This window comes from Erpetoichthys calabaricus, chromosome 11 (genome assembly GCF_900747795.2).
Source record: "Erpetoichthys calabaricus chromosome 11, fErpCal1.3, whole genome shotgun sequence".
NCBI classification, from domain to species: domain Eukaryota; kingdom Metazoa; phylum Chordata; class Cladistia; order Polypteriformes; family Polypteridae; genus Erpetoichthys; species Erpetoichthys calabaricus.
Window position 1 is genome coordinate 153446772 of NC_041404.2, and position 16285 is coordinate 153463056.

At 37.6% G+C, this 16285-nt stretch overlaps 1 protein-coding gene across 3 annotated transcripts in view; it reads left to right on the top strand.

The window, feature by feature from the left end:
* Positions 1-15902: 15902 nt before the first annotated feature.
* Positions 15903-16285, top strand: part of abat (4-aminobutyrate aminotransferase) — a 62007-nt gene continuing 61624 nt past the window's right edge. Inside the window, exon 1 of one of the 3 annotated variants that reach the window (XM_028814355.2) lies at positions 15903-16053. The gene's annotated coding sequence lies outside the window, so the exon portion shown is untranslated. Of the gene's footprint in view, positions 16253-16285 lie in introns of all 3 variants that reach the window. The other 2 variants (XM_028814354.2, XM_028814353.2) reach the window with 2 other exon arrangements.

The window sequence follows — 16285 nt, forward strand, 5'->3', positions numbered from 1 at the left end:
AAAAATGTACTGCATTATTTTGAAAAACTATTATGTTATTTTCCAGTAACTATTGCATTATTTGACAATAGTATTGTGTTAATACATAATAGTTATTGTGTTATTTCACAAAAATATTGCATTACTGCACAAAAGATATTGCCTGGTGTGGATGGTATCATTGTGCGTGCTTGTGCTCTGGGCATCTTGTGACAGCCAGTGAAGGACAGATTAAATGTGTATAACGTGCATTCAAGTGACAAGAACAGAACAACAGTTACAAGTATGCATTTAATCTTGAATGTGCTGAAAGGGAAAATTTAATCAAACTAGTTTAGGGTCACAGAGAGCCAGTGATTATCACAACAACACTGGGTGTAAGGCAAGAATTAATCGTGCTGTATGGTACACCTGTCCTTTACAGGACACTATTGCAGAGGGAGAGAGAGCAAACACTGATACAGCGCATTGCCGTACCCACCAAATGACAAACCAACCCTTGATCCCAGATTAGGACCCGAGTGCAGCCATGCAACAGGTGACACCTCAGCACCACACTACTTCAGATGGAGTGGAACAGTGTGAGGTTTTTATGGTGGCTGGAGTGCCAATCCTGCCACCAACCCATAGGTTTTTCCCCGCAGGTTGTTAACATCTTACCCAGGATGGAGCAATTGCAGGTTAAGGGCTCAAGGTCCCAACAAAGTAGAGTCACTTTTGGCATTTATGGGATTCAAACCGGCAACCTTCCGATTGCCAATGCAAATCCCTAGCCTCAGAACCACCATTCCGCCCAGAGCCAACCAGAAAACAGTGTGCTGCATGCAATTCACTGACAGAAACCTACCATTAATTGAGAAGTATTCCTGATAAATTTCCAGTATTCAAAGATTTTGCCTATTGCTGCTGATAACATTGGGCACACAGTTGGAGGGAGAGGCTAAGCATGCATGTAGCTTGCAATCAAGTGACATGCATGGGCAGAATGTGCTAACCTCATGCAGGCCCTGGCACCATGCTAGCTCTGCTCTACCATTTTGCCTATGTGAAAACATACAGTATGTAGTAAGCATAGGAATATGAAGGTGAATGAGCCAATGGTGTCCTGGATAATGAGTTATCATTCAGGCAGACCGCAGTTTGTGAGACTCAAGGACAGTGTCTGTGATATGGATATGAGCAACATTGGAGCACCTCAAGAAACAGTCCTTTCTCTTGTTCTCTTCACTCTGTAAAATTCCGACTATAACTATAACAGCAGGTCATGTCAATTGCAGAAATTCCTAGATGATTCTGCAATTACTGAATGGGGTGTATTGATAAGGGAGAGGAGACAAGTCAGGTGCAAAGAGAAATGTCTGCAATTTAACATCAGGGAAACTGCAGTTTAAAATCAATGAACTAATTGACTTTTACTGCACCAAACAGCCTCTATGTCCAGTTTCTGTTTAGGGAGTGGGTGGATATAGAGGTAGTGTGCTCCTACATGTACTTGGGGGTCCATGTCAATGGCAGGTTGGACTGGTCTTGTATCACAGAGGAACTATGTAAGAAAGGGCAGAGGAGGCCCTTTTTCCTTAGGAGACTGTGTTCCTTTAATGTGGAAGGTGACATCCTTTACATCTTCTACAACTCTGTGATGACTAGTAAGATCATCTACACTGTGGTGTGCTGGGCTGGTAATATCATTTCAAGAGAGGCCGACCGAATCTACAAGTTAATTAAAAGGGCAGGCTCAGTTATGGGACACACTCTGGACCCCTAAGAGGTAATAGATGAGGAGAGAATTAAAATAAAACTGAATGCCATTATGAACAAGGTTGCACTTTCTCTCCGACACACTGATGACTTTCATAGTTCTATAGTTTTCAAAGTTAGAATTCTGAAGTGTTAAAACAAACAAGTGCAAGAAAAAAAATCATTCTAGCTGTCAGGATATCTGAAATTGAGGCTATGTTGCCACCTTGGTGCGGCATGCTGGTGAAATTTGTTTGCAACAATTTGAGGTATTGAAAATGCATGTCATGTTTATGTACACATAAATTGTTTTTGCTGCCCCCTGACTTAACAGAACTTATCATTTCCTATATTCCAGTGTTTGTTTTTGCAATCTCAAGACACAGTCTTGGTTTAGATTCCAGGTATTAGTAATACTACTGTAGGAGGCAGACACATTATCTATAGGGCATCATCTATCTACAATGATCTACTTTCCAACATTAGAGAAACCTCATCGATCTTGTAATTAAAATCAAGGTTTAACACTTATTTTAACATTGCCTATTCTGATTAGGCTGACAATACTTCTTTTCTCGTATTGATTTGCAGTTAACTGTAGTAATTGTTTTCCTTGGTGATTACTTGGTCTTTCCCATTTATCTTTCATTTTTACTCTAAATCATGTCTGTAGTTGCACTTTTTCTGCCAAGAAGTGGATGTGTCACCACATTTTCCAGTAAAATGATCTATATCCAAATGCAGCCAACTGAGGTCAAATGTTTTTGTATTCTGTTATACCTTTTTCTTATACTTAACTGTTTTCTTACATTTTAACAATACATTCCACTACCCAGGTGTACAAAAAGACTTGCACTAAAAAGACTGTGCCTTCTGCCAAAGATACTACTGGTAAGTATTGACTCAAGAAGGGCAAATACCTGCGGAATGTTTTTTTTTCTTTAGTTATGAATTTAGATAAATCAGTTTTTCTGTAAATGAATGTTCTCTGCATATGCCTATGGTTCTATGTATGCCACTCTTGTTCCAATTGGGAGCAAAGCTTGGTTTTTCCTAATTGTAATCATACTCTAGACTCCTGTGCATTCTTATTTTATGTTTTGTAAATGAAAGGAACATATAGTTGCACAATTTAAGTCACAATTATAGACAAACACAATTGGATTAAACTAATAAATAACACGCAATTACAGTGCACCGAGGTTCACTTGCTTTTTCCAGCCTGCACTATAAGTGATTGCTTAATGTGCTTAATAAAGACATGAAAATTACAAGTGTGTGTGTGTTATTTAGTTTAGTGTGTTATTAGTTTAGGATAAAGATCAGACCACATTTTATTAGTCACTGTAGAAATCCTGAGAATTCCAAAGGGTTCACCTACATTGTAACTGTCAACAAGGAATAGAAGAAAAGAGTTGGCAGCATATTCAATGTGTCTGTAAAACAATTAACTAACAATTATCAACCCAAATCTCAAGACTCAGGACACTTAGCTTTTATCGATGATTGAAGGCTCATTTTCTTTTTTTCCCCAATGCATACTATGTTCTTGTTGCTGCCCAGATAAAAATATTAAGAAGTACACTATTGTTCTTTTTCAGTTCACTATTAAAACATTATCTTCGGAACTGCAAAACTTTGGAAAACCTTAAAAAGCTTTGAGCATATCCTGGCAGGTAATCCTTTAATATACAGTGTATGTAATGAAGGCTTAGGAACACTCACAGTTGGATGAAAAAGTGTGAAACATGCAGGTTGCTATAAACAGACACAGTCACAAATAGTACATAATTCTGGTTGACATACTGTATACATTCAGCTGAGTTCTTGGTGGCTTATGTCTCACTGCGTGTACAGGAACCAGTGTTTTTATGTATGATAACCACACTTCATTTTGGCAAGGCATCAAGAATAGCAGCCATTCAATACTGCCAAGGAAACCCCCAAAAGACTACAAGATGATAGAAGGAAGAGATTGGCAAGATTTGCACGTACATATCTGCAGAATGTATTTTCACATCTTTCCATTCTAGATAGAAATCCCTTTGGACCCTAGAGCTATATTTACTCAATGACGGCCCTAAAATATTTGTGTAACACACAAAACTAACCATATGCTCTAATGGGGATTTCCTCTCTTGAAGTGTGAACATGCTTAGCAGGAACAATTAATGATGCCAATGAATCCTGGGCTGATGGCCAGAAATATCTGTAGTTATTTCATATTTATATTGTTTATTTCTTAGATAGAATTCTTTATTGTCATTATGCATACACAATGAATTTTTTTGTTGGTAGGACTCGGCTTAAAGGCAGAATACTTAAATACACTATAAATAATAAAATAAACATAATAAGTATAAAAGACAGCAGCAATAAAACATCATCAAGTCCAGACTTTTCGTGAGGTAGTACGCCTGCAGAGACCAGTGATCTGAGTACATGAGTCTGCAGGGGAGGAATACGAGTATGTGTGTTTGATTATGAGGGAAAGTGCGTGTGCATGTCTACAGGCGGGCAAGTTAGGGGTAGATGTATGTGTGTGTATTTACAGTAAGTTTGGCCAACAATCAACTTGTAACTCATCTGAGCTAAGTTGATCTTATGGGTTTTGTAGTTTGCCATTAGATCTTAAACTGAAGTAAAACACTAAACTACCTCAGCCTTGTCTTCTGTTTTCTTTGTTTAGTTGCTTCCATGATATTAAAATTTGGATGGCTCATACTCTGCTCAAGTTTAAAAGTACTGAGTCTAAAATTCTCCTTGTGGTCTCTAAAGCTGCTCTCTCAAAATTTCGAAATGTTAACCTCTGTATGAATGAGACCCCTATTCCTTTACACCATCCAGTCAAGAGTCTTCATGTTGTTTTTGACAGCGCTCTCTCTTTTCAATCTCACATTGTTATATCCTGTGCTGCCTTCATAATATTTCAAGACTTCATCCCTTACTGTCCTACTCTGCAGCTGAGACACTAATTCAGGTATTCATTACAAGGCTAGAATACTGTAATACTTTATTGCCTTGAACCCTGACTAAACAAATAAACTTGTCTCCTTCTGACACAATAACACTGAGTAATTTCAGCCAACAAATTATTCAGCAAAAGTGTGTGAAGAAAAGCCTCTAGGGCTTCTTTATACCAACAGCAATACACCTACATATAGCCTCACTGAGACTGTGACTGCCTAGTCAGAATTTTTCTTTAGACCATAGTGTGTTTGTATGTGTGTGTGTGTGTGTGTGTGTGTGTGTATATATATATATATATATATATATATATATATATATATATATATATATATATAGTGACAAAAGGTGCTATATCAATGCTCAACCTGACACAGGATGCACACTGATAAAACAAATAAATGTTTTATTTTCTTTTTCTTCGCCTGTGGGCAACGCCTTTCCCATTCCCACAGGCACAACACTCTCCCACAAACACAATACTTTTCTTCTTCTCTTCCTTGTCTTTCTCTTTCACTCTCCCTCTGGCAAGCTTCGTCCTCATCCTCCTCCTCCTCCCGACTGGCTCCCAGAGTAGCGGCTGCTGGCTCCTTTTATAACACACCCAGAAGTACTCCAGGTGCTTGATGATGTACAGTATTTCCGGCAGCACTTCCAGGTGTGGCAGAAGAATTGCCCATAAGGGCTCAGCAGCGCCTGCTGCAGCACCCCCTGGTCGGCGCCTATGGATCCCAACAGGGCTGCACCAAACTCCAATTCCCGTGGAGCCCTTCGGGAGTCCGAGGCACCGCTGCACCATCTAGCGTCCCGGGGGAGGTAACACTCTGACCATGCTGGCTCCCCAGGTCTTCCCAGCGTGGAGGCGTCCCGGCCGGGCAAGGGCCCTGGCTGCACACTACTCTACACACACATTATATATATATATATATATATAAGAGAGAGAGATATTTAATAAGTTTCTGTAAAAAGCCAAATTTCCTCAATGACAAATACATTTCTATCTATCTAAACAAGCTGCAGTTGGTTCAAAACTCTGCTGCACGCTTACTGAGTCAAACGAACGCTCATAATCACATTATACTTACTCTTTACAAACTTAATTGGCTTCCAGTTAAGTGCAATAACATATTTTAAGATTCTTGTCCTCACTTACAAAGCACTTATTTAAAAGATCTTCTTTAAGATTGTATATATACCAACCCACTCACTTCACTCTTATGACCTTCTTGTTGTCCCTTCAGCCTGCTTTCTTCCATAGGAGGTGAAGCTTTAAGTAATGCTGATCCTTGACTCTGGAACTCCCCCTCTCATTATACCCGGACTCTTGGTTCTCTTTCTTTATTTAAAAAACACTTTAAAACTCTCCTTTTCAAAATTGCCTTCTCAGTGCCATAGTTTTTATCTTTTTAAATTGTTCTGATTACCTGTTGTATTGTATTTTTAATGTATATATTTTTTATTTATTTTATTTTTGGTTACCTAATTGTATTGAAAGACAAAATTAAGTAAAATGTGTTCTTATTATGACAAGTAGTGTACTTACACACAGTAAATAGAGGAACTGCAATATAACTCCAAGGATAAAAAAAAAATTGTTATAACCAATGATAAAACTGATACTAATATAGGCATACTTACAGAAGAATACAATAGGAACTATCACCTGTAATATATGGATGGCCCTTATAAAAGGAACATACTTTTTCATTTCTGCAACTGTTACAAGTGAATGACACTAGAGGGCACCATATAATCATTTATGTCATTTTAAAATGAAATACACAATTCCTCTACTTTGCATGTTTGTTTATAAATATGGAGGGTACAAAAATACATCAGGGTGGTTTCTTGCTAATGTAATATTGGTCATTGCTCCAGAATATGTATAACAAGATAAATGTGCAGTTCAAGTTGAGCTTGCACCTTCACAGACACGTCACAGCTGCACTGCAGAAGAGTCTTATTACTGCTTTGTTTGCCAAATTTCATATTACTGGCTGTTGAGTTCCATAGCCTGACATCGTCCCTGTTCTTTAGCAACTGTTAACCAATCTCAGGCATTTGGTCCTGTCTGTAGTGTGAAGGCACTATTTGGCAGTTCACACTATGTACTGCAAAATTACCCAAACCCTTGAAAAATGTTCACATTTTGCTGAATTAAAAATGATATGTTCTTATTGTTGATGGTAATCTAATGATATGCTCTAAATGAAAAATATATAGGTGAAGCTGAAACTTATTACAGGTGAAGTTAGTTATTTCATCAAATAAATTAAAGACACAAGTGAAATGTGCTGCTCTCATATATAGCCTGAACCATCACATTAATTTTCACTAGAAGCTCCTCCTCTCAATAAGAAATGCGTCTTTGTGAACTAGTATTCCTCTGTTTTACAAGCTGCTTGGGGTGATTTACTACTGGTTTTCTTGGCATATTTTCTCCAAATCTCTCAATTGCTTTTAGCAATACTACATACACACAATTTCTAGGAAACTGCAAGTAAGCTCTGAGATATTTTTATAATGCAATTTAATGTTATGTGGAAACAATAGCTTCTTTCTTACAGCTGTGCCTTGGAAGACAGTATTACAGAGGACTCTAGAAATTGTTGACTGATTTCTTAGTAAGTTTTTTAGCCGCTAGACTCTGGAGCCTTTTTAATGCCATTGTTGGCTTGTCACTGCCTTCCTTCGCAACTTCCATGTTTGTTTGGAGAATTTTTCTTTTTCTCTAAGTAATAACTGGCCGGCATAATGCACCTTCCATACAGCTTGATTACTGATTACACAAAGGTCAGTGAGCTCAGGTTTTTCTGTCTGTCTCACAATCTGTTTCCTTTTGTTATGTTATCTTCAGCAAGGAATTCTGCAAATTGCTCTTTGGCATTATTTTTTGTGGTATTCCCTCAGATTCACTACCTGACAAATAATATCCACAACAAAAAGTATTTTTTTGTATCATGACTTGATAAAACAATCACCTTTATGGCACACCATCAAAAGCTATTCAATTCTCTTTATAGCATGTTATGTAAAATTTTCTTTACATCTGAATTAATAGAAAGGCTTTCTATAGAATCGGTTTTCATTTCACTCTAAGAATCTATTGAATTTTTGATTTACTTTGGTGGAGTGGGTTTTGTTTCATTTTAATAGAATAAAGCGTATGGAACCTTCACTGAATAAGATGCAGTTAACTCAAACACCTATATTTAGCTATACAGGGCTGATATAGACTTGCCAACGAACCTACACTAGATGTCTTTGGAAACTCAAAGGATACCTTCATAATATAAAAAGTGCTAACATACCCTTTACACCATCAATATTATGTCCAGACTCATTCTCTAGAAGCTGTCATCAAACATTTTGAAATAATCCAGATATATGTTTAGAAGCAAGACTGATTAGAGTGCACTCTATGAGCAATGTATGAGCTTTAAAAAAATTAGTGTTTTGTGACCTGGTAGTACCTGCTACTGTATTCACAACTCTGCTACTGATTCACAATGGTCTAAATTCCAACAGCACACCTGTTATTGATTTACCAACCTGGCAGACACCTACGGTTGTCTGACACAGGTCTTTTCACTACGTCAGTACCTTGTTATAAAAACCCTTCATGAACACTTTTTAAGAGGTTTCTGCTCTCTGGATCTCTTTCCATAGATCAAAATTTAAAACCAAATATAAAATGTGACCTCTTCTCTCTTGCATTTAAATTGAGTATACCGCCACTTATCCTACTATACTGTGTCTACTAAATCCTCAACTCATTTCTTCTCTCTCTGTTTTGGATGATTATGACAGCATGTTACAGTATATTGATTACTGTAATTTTCTGCTGAAAGGAGCTAAATAGGCAGATAAATTAATAGATATGAATGGCCTTATATAATAGATAGCTGGTATTTTATTGATCCCGGAAGAGAAAGTCAACAGCATCAGAAACAAACTATAACATAAAACATTGTACAAAACAGTTTATTAAAAAAAAAAAAAGTGCACATTTTTATAAACAGTATGCAGGTAAGTGCAAGTCCCATAACTATATATACAATATAATTAAAATGATATAAGATTGGCATAGGCCTCTGGGGTAATATTTCTCAATGTGTCTGTTATTACTAGCAAGGCTGAAGATGGGCACAACAGGAAGAGGTGTAATATTTTGTCTGATGGCTGTGGGCAAAAAGGAGCACCATTACTGCGACTCCACACACAGTTGTGGACCAAGCTGGTAGCTATTAGTGCTCCAGGACAATGCTTTGTGGACAGGGTGGGAAGCTCTAGTCATAATTGTCACCAGTAAGTACAGGGTCAGTAATGCAGTGTAGCTGGCCACTATGACCAACTTATTTGGGTGCTGGTATCTTTTAATTTGGTGTTACACCTCAACTTATCACAGTGTAGAACTGGTACAATATCATCAGCAGTTTGTTACACACACATTAAAGTGTCCAGAGTCTCTTTAGAAATATTGGCCTGTTCTGGCATTTTTAAGCAATACTTCTATGTTGTCCAAGCCATCCACTGAATCTACTGTTCACATCGGCTCTCAAGTATTTATAACTCTCCAGGACTTTCACTTCCTCACCCATTATGTAGGCTTAATCTCAGACACTCCCTGAGACATTGGACTCTATTACTAATTTCTTTGACTTGGTAATATTAAATTCCGGGTAGCTTTCTCTGCACAACAGGGCAAAGTCCTCCATTACCTTACCTTTCTTTTTTTCTGAAAAACAGAACCTTACAATGGTATACTACTCAATCAAACTAATAATAATAGCATACAAATACAATTTACTTCAAAATCAATCCAGAGAAAATAAAAGAAAAATAGACATACAAGTAAAAAAACTATCTAACCCCCACCAAGAAAATGACAAAAGAAGCAAGACACACACACATGCACCCATATTACTTTTTAAATATAACAGAACAATTAAAAGAATATGAGAGTCGATCACATGCCTGGCATGCTTATTCTAGAATTATATTAATAAATAATTCTTGCCATATTTAAAAAAAAAAATAAGTTTTGGAAATTATCCCCTTAAAGAGAATTTGATATTTTATTTATTGAGATAATACAGAATGTTTCTAAATGACAATCAGTTATAGAAGATAGGTTGGGATTCTTACAGTTAAGGAAATAAATGTATGTGTTGTTAGTATGGTATAGAATATTACAATTGATTTCTTCCTACATGCTTTAGACATATCCAGGAGTACATCAAATATTGCACTAATGGATTAGGAATGATGTATGTTGTCTATATGAGAGATCTCTAGTGTTTTCCTTAGGTTAAATACTGAGGTTGAAAAATGTGATTATCCTGTATAGGAGCAACAGATAACAGCATCTCTAACTTGAAATGCCTCCTACATTGGTTCCATATTTTTAAGTAATTGATGGACAACTGCATTTCTGATAAAATGTCTGCATTACCTTTCTGTACTCCTCATCTCCAAAGTCAATGCAGGCTACTATGGAGGAGTTACTCTTAGAACATCTGTAGATGGCATAAATTGGAATGGTACTTAAAAATGGTGATGTACACGGTGAAGAAATAGGGTTGCTTTTGTGCTGCTGACCACCATTTCTGAAACTGCTTTTTATCTAATTATTCTCCTTAGCATTGTTTTTTTGGGATTTTCATCCTAAATAAAATAAAATAACCAGATCCCTAAGTACACCCATTGTACAGAAAATTATTTTCCTCCAGATAAGTGCAGGTTTGCAAAGCAGTTACCATTATGTGATGACAGTCAATCAGCAAGCACTTGCATGAATATACTCACACTATAACTGTCTAACAGCCTCTGACACTGACTGCCACTCCTCCATGTAGAATTCTTTCAGCTATGTGATATTTGAGGGGTGTCTTGTGTGCCCAGCCTGTTTCAAATGCCCCAGCAGCACCTTTAATGGCTTTGACTTATTCATTCCTGAACCCTCCATTTCCTTCTTTTCGGCCATTCCTTGATGGATTAACTGGAATGTTTAGGGTCATTGTCATGTTGTAAGGTCCACTTTTGCATGAGAAACAATCTTCTGACAGACAGTCTCAAATTATCTTCAAGCACTCTCTTGTACAATGAGGAATCCCTAGTGGATTCTGTGATGGTGTACTGCCCAGACCCTGATGCAGCAAAGCAGCCCTAAACCAGAACATTTCCATCAACATGCTTTACAGTTGATATGTGGTTCTTGTGGTCAAATGCTGTCTTTAGTTTTTACTAAACTAGGGGGCTGTGCCCCCTGCTTGCTTCGCTCGCCAACCCCCGGGTTTGGTCCTGTGGAAATACAATTTAAAGTGTTTTAATATGCATGGGAATTGTTACATATGTATTATGTTCACTTTTTATTTTAAAACTTCAGTAAAAACAATATTTGGAATGAACTTTTCTTCAAGATCGCATTGAATTTTGATTCCTTGTTTGGTCTTACAGTGTGATAATGCAACGTATTACTGGCCGTGAGTGAATATCGTTTCTTTGTCTCTTATAAATAAACCGACTTTTTCAAATGTTTGTCCTTGTGATTTGTTAATTGTCATTGCAAAAGCTATTCTCACGGGAAACTGTAAATGTTTTAATATGAATGGCATATCAAGATCTCCTTTTTGCCCGAACACCATGTCCAGTTAATTCAATAAAAATAAGTCTTTCTGATAAAATAATCTATACGAAAGTGGGACTCTCCAGAGCCGATGTAGCCGGTGGCATTGTTCTCAAGAAGCTGCGGGTTTCTGGCCATTGTGGATTGCAAGTCATTGTAAGAAACAAATCTGGCCGACTGATAGTTCTGGATATTGCCATTGCATCATGATATAACTGTTGCAATGCTTTGGACTACCTTGATATGATGATGGTAATATTACTGTTTTACCTATTTTGAATTTGTCTGAAATATTGAAATTTAAATTTTGAACGTGATCAATGAAACCAATGTAGAAGAAGAATGTTCTCCTCAGCACCATGTATTTTGTGTGTTTAGTAAATTAGAATTTTTATAATAACTATTTTTCCAACTTGCCAGTGAGAGACGCTTTGGCTTATGAACTAACAAAAATATGTTATTCCAGGGTTCAGGAGAAATAGTGTCCATATGAATAAAATGTAAGCTGTTTCTTGTTTTCCCTTTCTCAGAGTGAATGTTTCAGGGACAAGGTCACAAGGCTGCAGAAAGTACATGTGGTTTATGCAAAGGCGTCTCTCCTGTGCTTAGCTTCCAAAACACAGATAATGCTTAGCTCAACAGACATATTGTTTAACTTTACTGTTTTGATAAGGATGTTCTTTCTGTCTTATTAATCATGAGATGCTGAAGTATAAAAAACCCCTCCTGGCTTTTGATCAGGGTTCAATTGAGCTTTGCGGCAATAAGTTATACTCTTTTGAATCTCTACTTACTGTGACTCCAAATTAATAAACAGGAGAATTTAGAAACTATTATCTGTCTGCTTTTCAGTGTGCCTTTTTCGTCCACACCTTGCATATGTTCCGTCAAAGTTTGCTTGATTTGATTTAATAAAGAAGAGATGATTAGCTGCAACTTTTACATACGCATTAATAATGTAATGTTGCAATAGACGTTGAGATGATAGAAGTGGGTTAAATACATGAGAACGTATTGCTAATTTGGACCCGAAATATTGTGTGGGTTTTATTCGTTTTTCTGAATGCGTTTGTTTCATATTGTACGACCATCCTGTTTTGCCATCTGGGAAAAGCAAAGGAAAGAGTAAAGGGTTGGCATGTGGCTGAATGTGGTAATGTATTTGACAGAAACGACAAATCGTGCTTTGCCTTTTGATATCTTGTCACGTGTTGGTTTATTATAAATGAGACTGTGATCTTTTGGATTCAGATAGAAATCCAAGACAATGTATTTGTCAGTGTTTTCTGTAGATAAATGTCATGTAAAGTGTGATACTTTTGGACATATGGATTTGTATCCATTATTGGCTGTATAATTTCTAGTGCGTCGGATCATTTAACTCTTTCAATTCTATGTTGCAGCGCTTCTCTGTGATCATAAATATACACCTAACCAAATTGTGTTTTTTTCGAAATTAAACTTGTCGTAGTTTCAATTGTGGCGGGACCACAGATTCTCATAGCATATGGTCCATTATTGTGTAAATCCATGTTTTGTGCATTGAATGATGCTAATGCGAAAAGATTATTGTAGACGCGTGTATTTTGCCTGTAGTGTTTGTGGATTTCCTGTTCACCAAACAACAAATCTTAATTCTCGCGGAAACACCTCTTCCTTGGGAAGTAGCAGTAGTTTTCCCTGATGACAACACAAATTTGCCAATCTACAAATCTCCAACTTAAACTTTAAACCCTTACAATATCTACATACTGTACTTCTGACATATCACCTATGTCCATATATTCGATCAGGGTTTGCTATTCCATTATTTCACCGAGTAATACTTTCCATTTGTTAGCACGAATACAATCTGTACTGTCTTTTTTTGACACTTTTGAATTTTAGTACTATCATATTTTTGAACTTGCTCTGTGTGTGTATGGTGCCAACGTTTTTGTTGAGTCTTTCGAATTCCAGTGCTATCATAATCAGTAACCTGCTCTGCATGTGTATGTCGCCACCATTTTTGAATGTCTTTATGAAGCTCTATTGTGTCTTTTACTCTTTGTCTTATTTCTGACCCCGATTGGACCTGCAAGGTTTTCAATTCCACTTGTTCTGGGCTGATTTTTACTGTCCTTAGTTTGCGATGTTGAACATAGATTATTAGTATTCTTGTTTGCATTCTTTTCTCTCCATCGCTTTTGGGTCTGTTTTCGACGTGCTGCTCTTGCTTTTTCTTCTTTGCTTTGTTGTTTATGAAGTTCTACTTTGTCTTTTACTTTTGACCCCCTTTGGATCCACGAGGTGTTCAATTCCACTTGTTCCGGGTTGATTATTCCTTTTTTGTGCATTCTTTTCTTTCCAACGCTTTTGGGTCTATTTTTGACGCGCTGCTCTTTCGTCTTTGCTTAGTTGTGGACGTTTAATATTTAACTTATTAATTTTGTTTGAGCTTCTCTTTCTTCTTTGCTCAGTCAGATTATTATTGTTCTTTTTTGCATTTTGTTGAGCATTCTTTTGTCTCCAGCGCTTTTGGGTCTTTTTTCGACGTGCTGCTCTTTCTTCTTCACTTAGTCATGGTTGTGTCATCTTCAACTTATCAATTGTTTTAGAGCTGCTCTTCTTCGCTTTTTAGATGACCGTGATCTTGTTTGAAAGTGGTTGTAAGTAGGGCAGATGGTTGTAAGTAGGAAGGGGCAACAACTGAGAGGTTAGATGACCGTGATCTTGTTTGACAATGTAAGTAGGGCGTGACTTGCCTAGGTCACTGTCTCACGGGAACATGCTTCCAATGGATGTCAGTATGACGTGACTTGACCATGTCGTGGGAAGTGAAAGTGTCTCTGCCTTTCTGTAGTGTCTCTCTGTCAGTCTTCAAGAACACGTCTCGTCGCAGGATTTTCTTTTATAATAGAGGGACATATTTTGTGGAACTATGGCCAACTAACTCGTATCGTGGAATTGTCTGTACAGAGCACATTGTTCCAGACATTCTGGTGTTCTTTTCCCAGATGTGAAATTTGCATTTATTTTAATTCAAATTACAAAATGGCCTGTAAAATGTAAATGTAGCATTATGTTTGCTATATTACATCACCTTTATCTATAAACACTGTTTAAATGAATATCAAATCTTGATATTTCCATATATTTAAAAAAAAAATTTAATTTCATAAGGTCTTATTACTTTTTTCCTATAAATGTATATATGGTGTCCTGCGGTGGGTTGGCACCCTGCCCGGGATTGGTTCCTGCCTTGTGCCCTGTGTTGGCTGGGATTGGCTCCAGCAGACCCCCGTGACCCTGTGTTCGGATTCAGCGGGTTGGAAAATGGATGGATGGATATATGTTTAGGAAAGAAAGGAAACTCACTCTGAGGTAAATGCACCTAGTGGTAACCATGAGTGAAGATGAAAGGATAGATGATATTAGAAACAGAAAAATGAAGACAAATAAACTATACTATTAAATTAAAAACATTTTAATAGGAAAGAAAGAAGTATAAAGGTTAAGATGCATCTATATAAAACCATATTTTTTACCAAATGCACAAATATGTCTCAGAATCTTGTGCAACACTGGATAAACAAATCTAAAGCAGCTGCAGTTGAAAAATGAATTACTGTATAGTATTTATGACAAGTGATTGGCAAAACAAAAAGAGACAGGCTAAGAAATAAAAGAATCTGTGAAGAACTGGAAATGCAACCACTTGTGGAAATCATTAAATAAAACACCGACAGTGGCTAACAAAGAGGAGTAAAACAAGGTATCCCAAAAAGGTGCTTAAAATGAAAGGTGAAAGAAAACAACGGCGGGGAAGACCTTGAAGAAAACGTCAAAGGAACAGACAGAAAGAGAGGGATGACCATGGAACAAGTGAATATCCTGGTAAAAGAAAAAAACCCAAACATAATTAATGGGTTAAGACCCCAACACCGTAATGTATTGGGAAAAGAAAAAGTAGGTAAGGAAGGAAGGAAACGCACTTGGGTACGGGGAGTAGGTGCCAACTCCAACACAGGCACTCTGGGCTTTGAACAGCCTGGGATTAGGAAACAGTAGTGGATCTCATAAAATACTTTAAATGTGACGAAACTGATGATATAGGTTCGGCTGAATTTCCGAGTATCGCAATTTTTCTAATTAAATGCCGCCCACTGACTTAAACACACTTTTGTCCCTGAAATACCGAATTTATATAATAAACAAGGCACTTGCAAGCCACTCGCACTCTGTGAACACTAACTCAAAGAGAAGCAAAGTCGACACGAGTATTAACGTAACTACTCGTACTTGCAACGTAGAAAATTCTCGCTGAATTTTCGCGAGGTGAAAGCAAACAGGCAGCAGCTAGGCCGGCAAACGAATACGGATGCTCGTTACCTGCGAGGCTAAACGTGCTGCAAAATAAAAAACCTAATTTCTTAAGAATTCTTTGTACCAGCTGTGTACTATAAATAAGGTAGATGCTAAGAAAACAGAATTGGAACAACGCGGCTCTCCTCTAACCCGCAGTGTGCGCTTTTACAGAAAGTTCCGGATGTCTCTTTAACAAGGCTGGACCACTGGCTGACAAAATTAGAGGTTTGTCTTCAAGCGCCACCCACTCCAGCGTTTGATAGGGGACACATTGCAATCAATTTTTAAAAGCAACATTTGCCCGACTGCCCCATCAATGTGAATGCAATTGGGGGACCGGAAGGGAGAAAAATAGCAAAGAATAATAATAACAAGGAAGAAGTTAGAAGCGGGAGGTAAACAAGAAGTGAAAAGATAAAGACATATTCAAGCAAAGCGCATACCGCTTTCTGAGTTTTGACCGCTAGCAGACTGTCCGTGTTGTCGGCGGTACGGAGACCAGGTGGGTGCTGCACGTTAGAACAACGACCCGGGGATTGAGGAGCTGCTGCCGCTACCTCTGCTGCCGTTCAGAAGGCGCGCGCAGGAGTGCGAGTGAGTGGAACAAGGCTTCGCGCCCGCAGATAA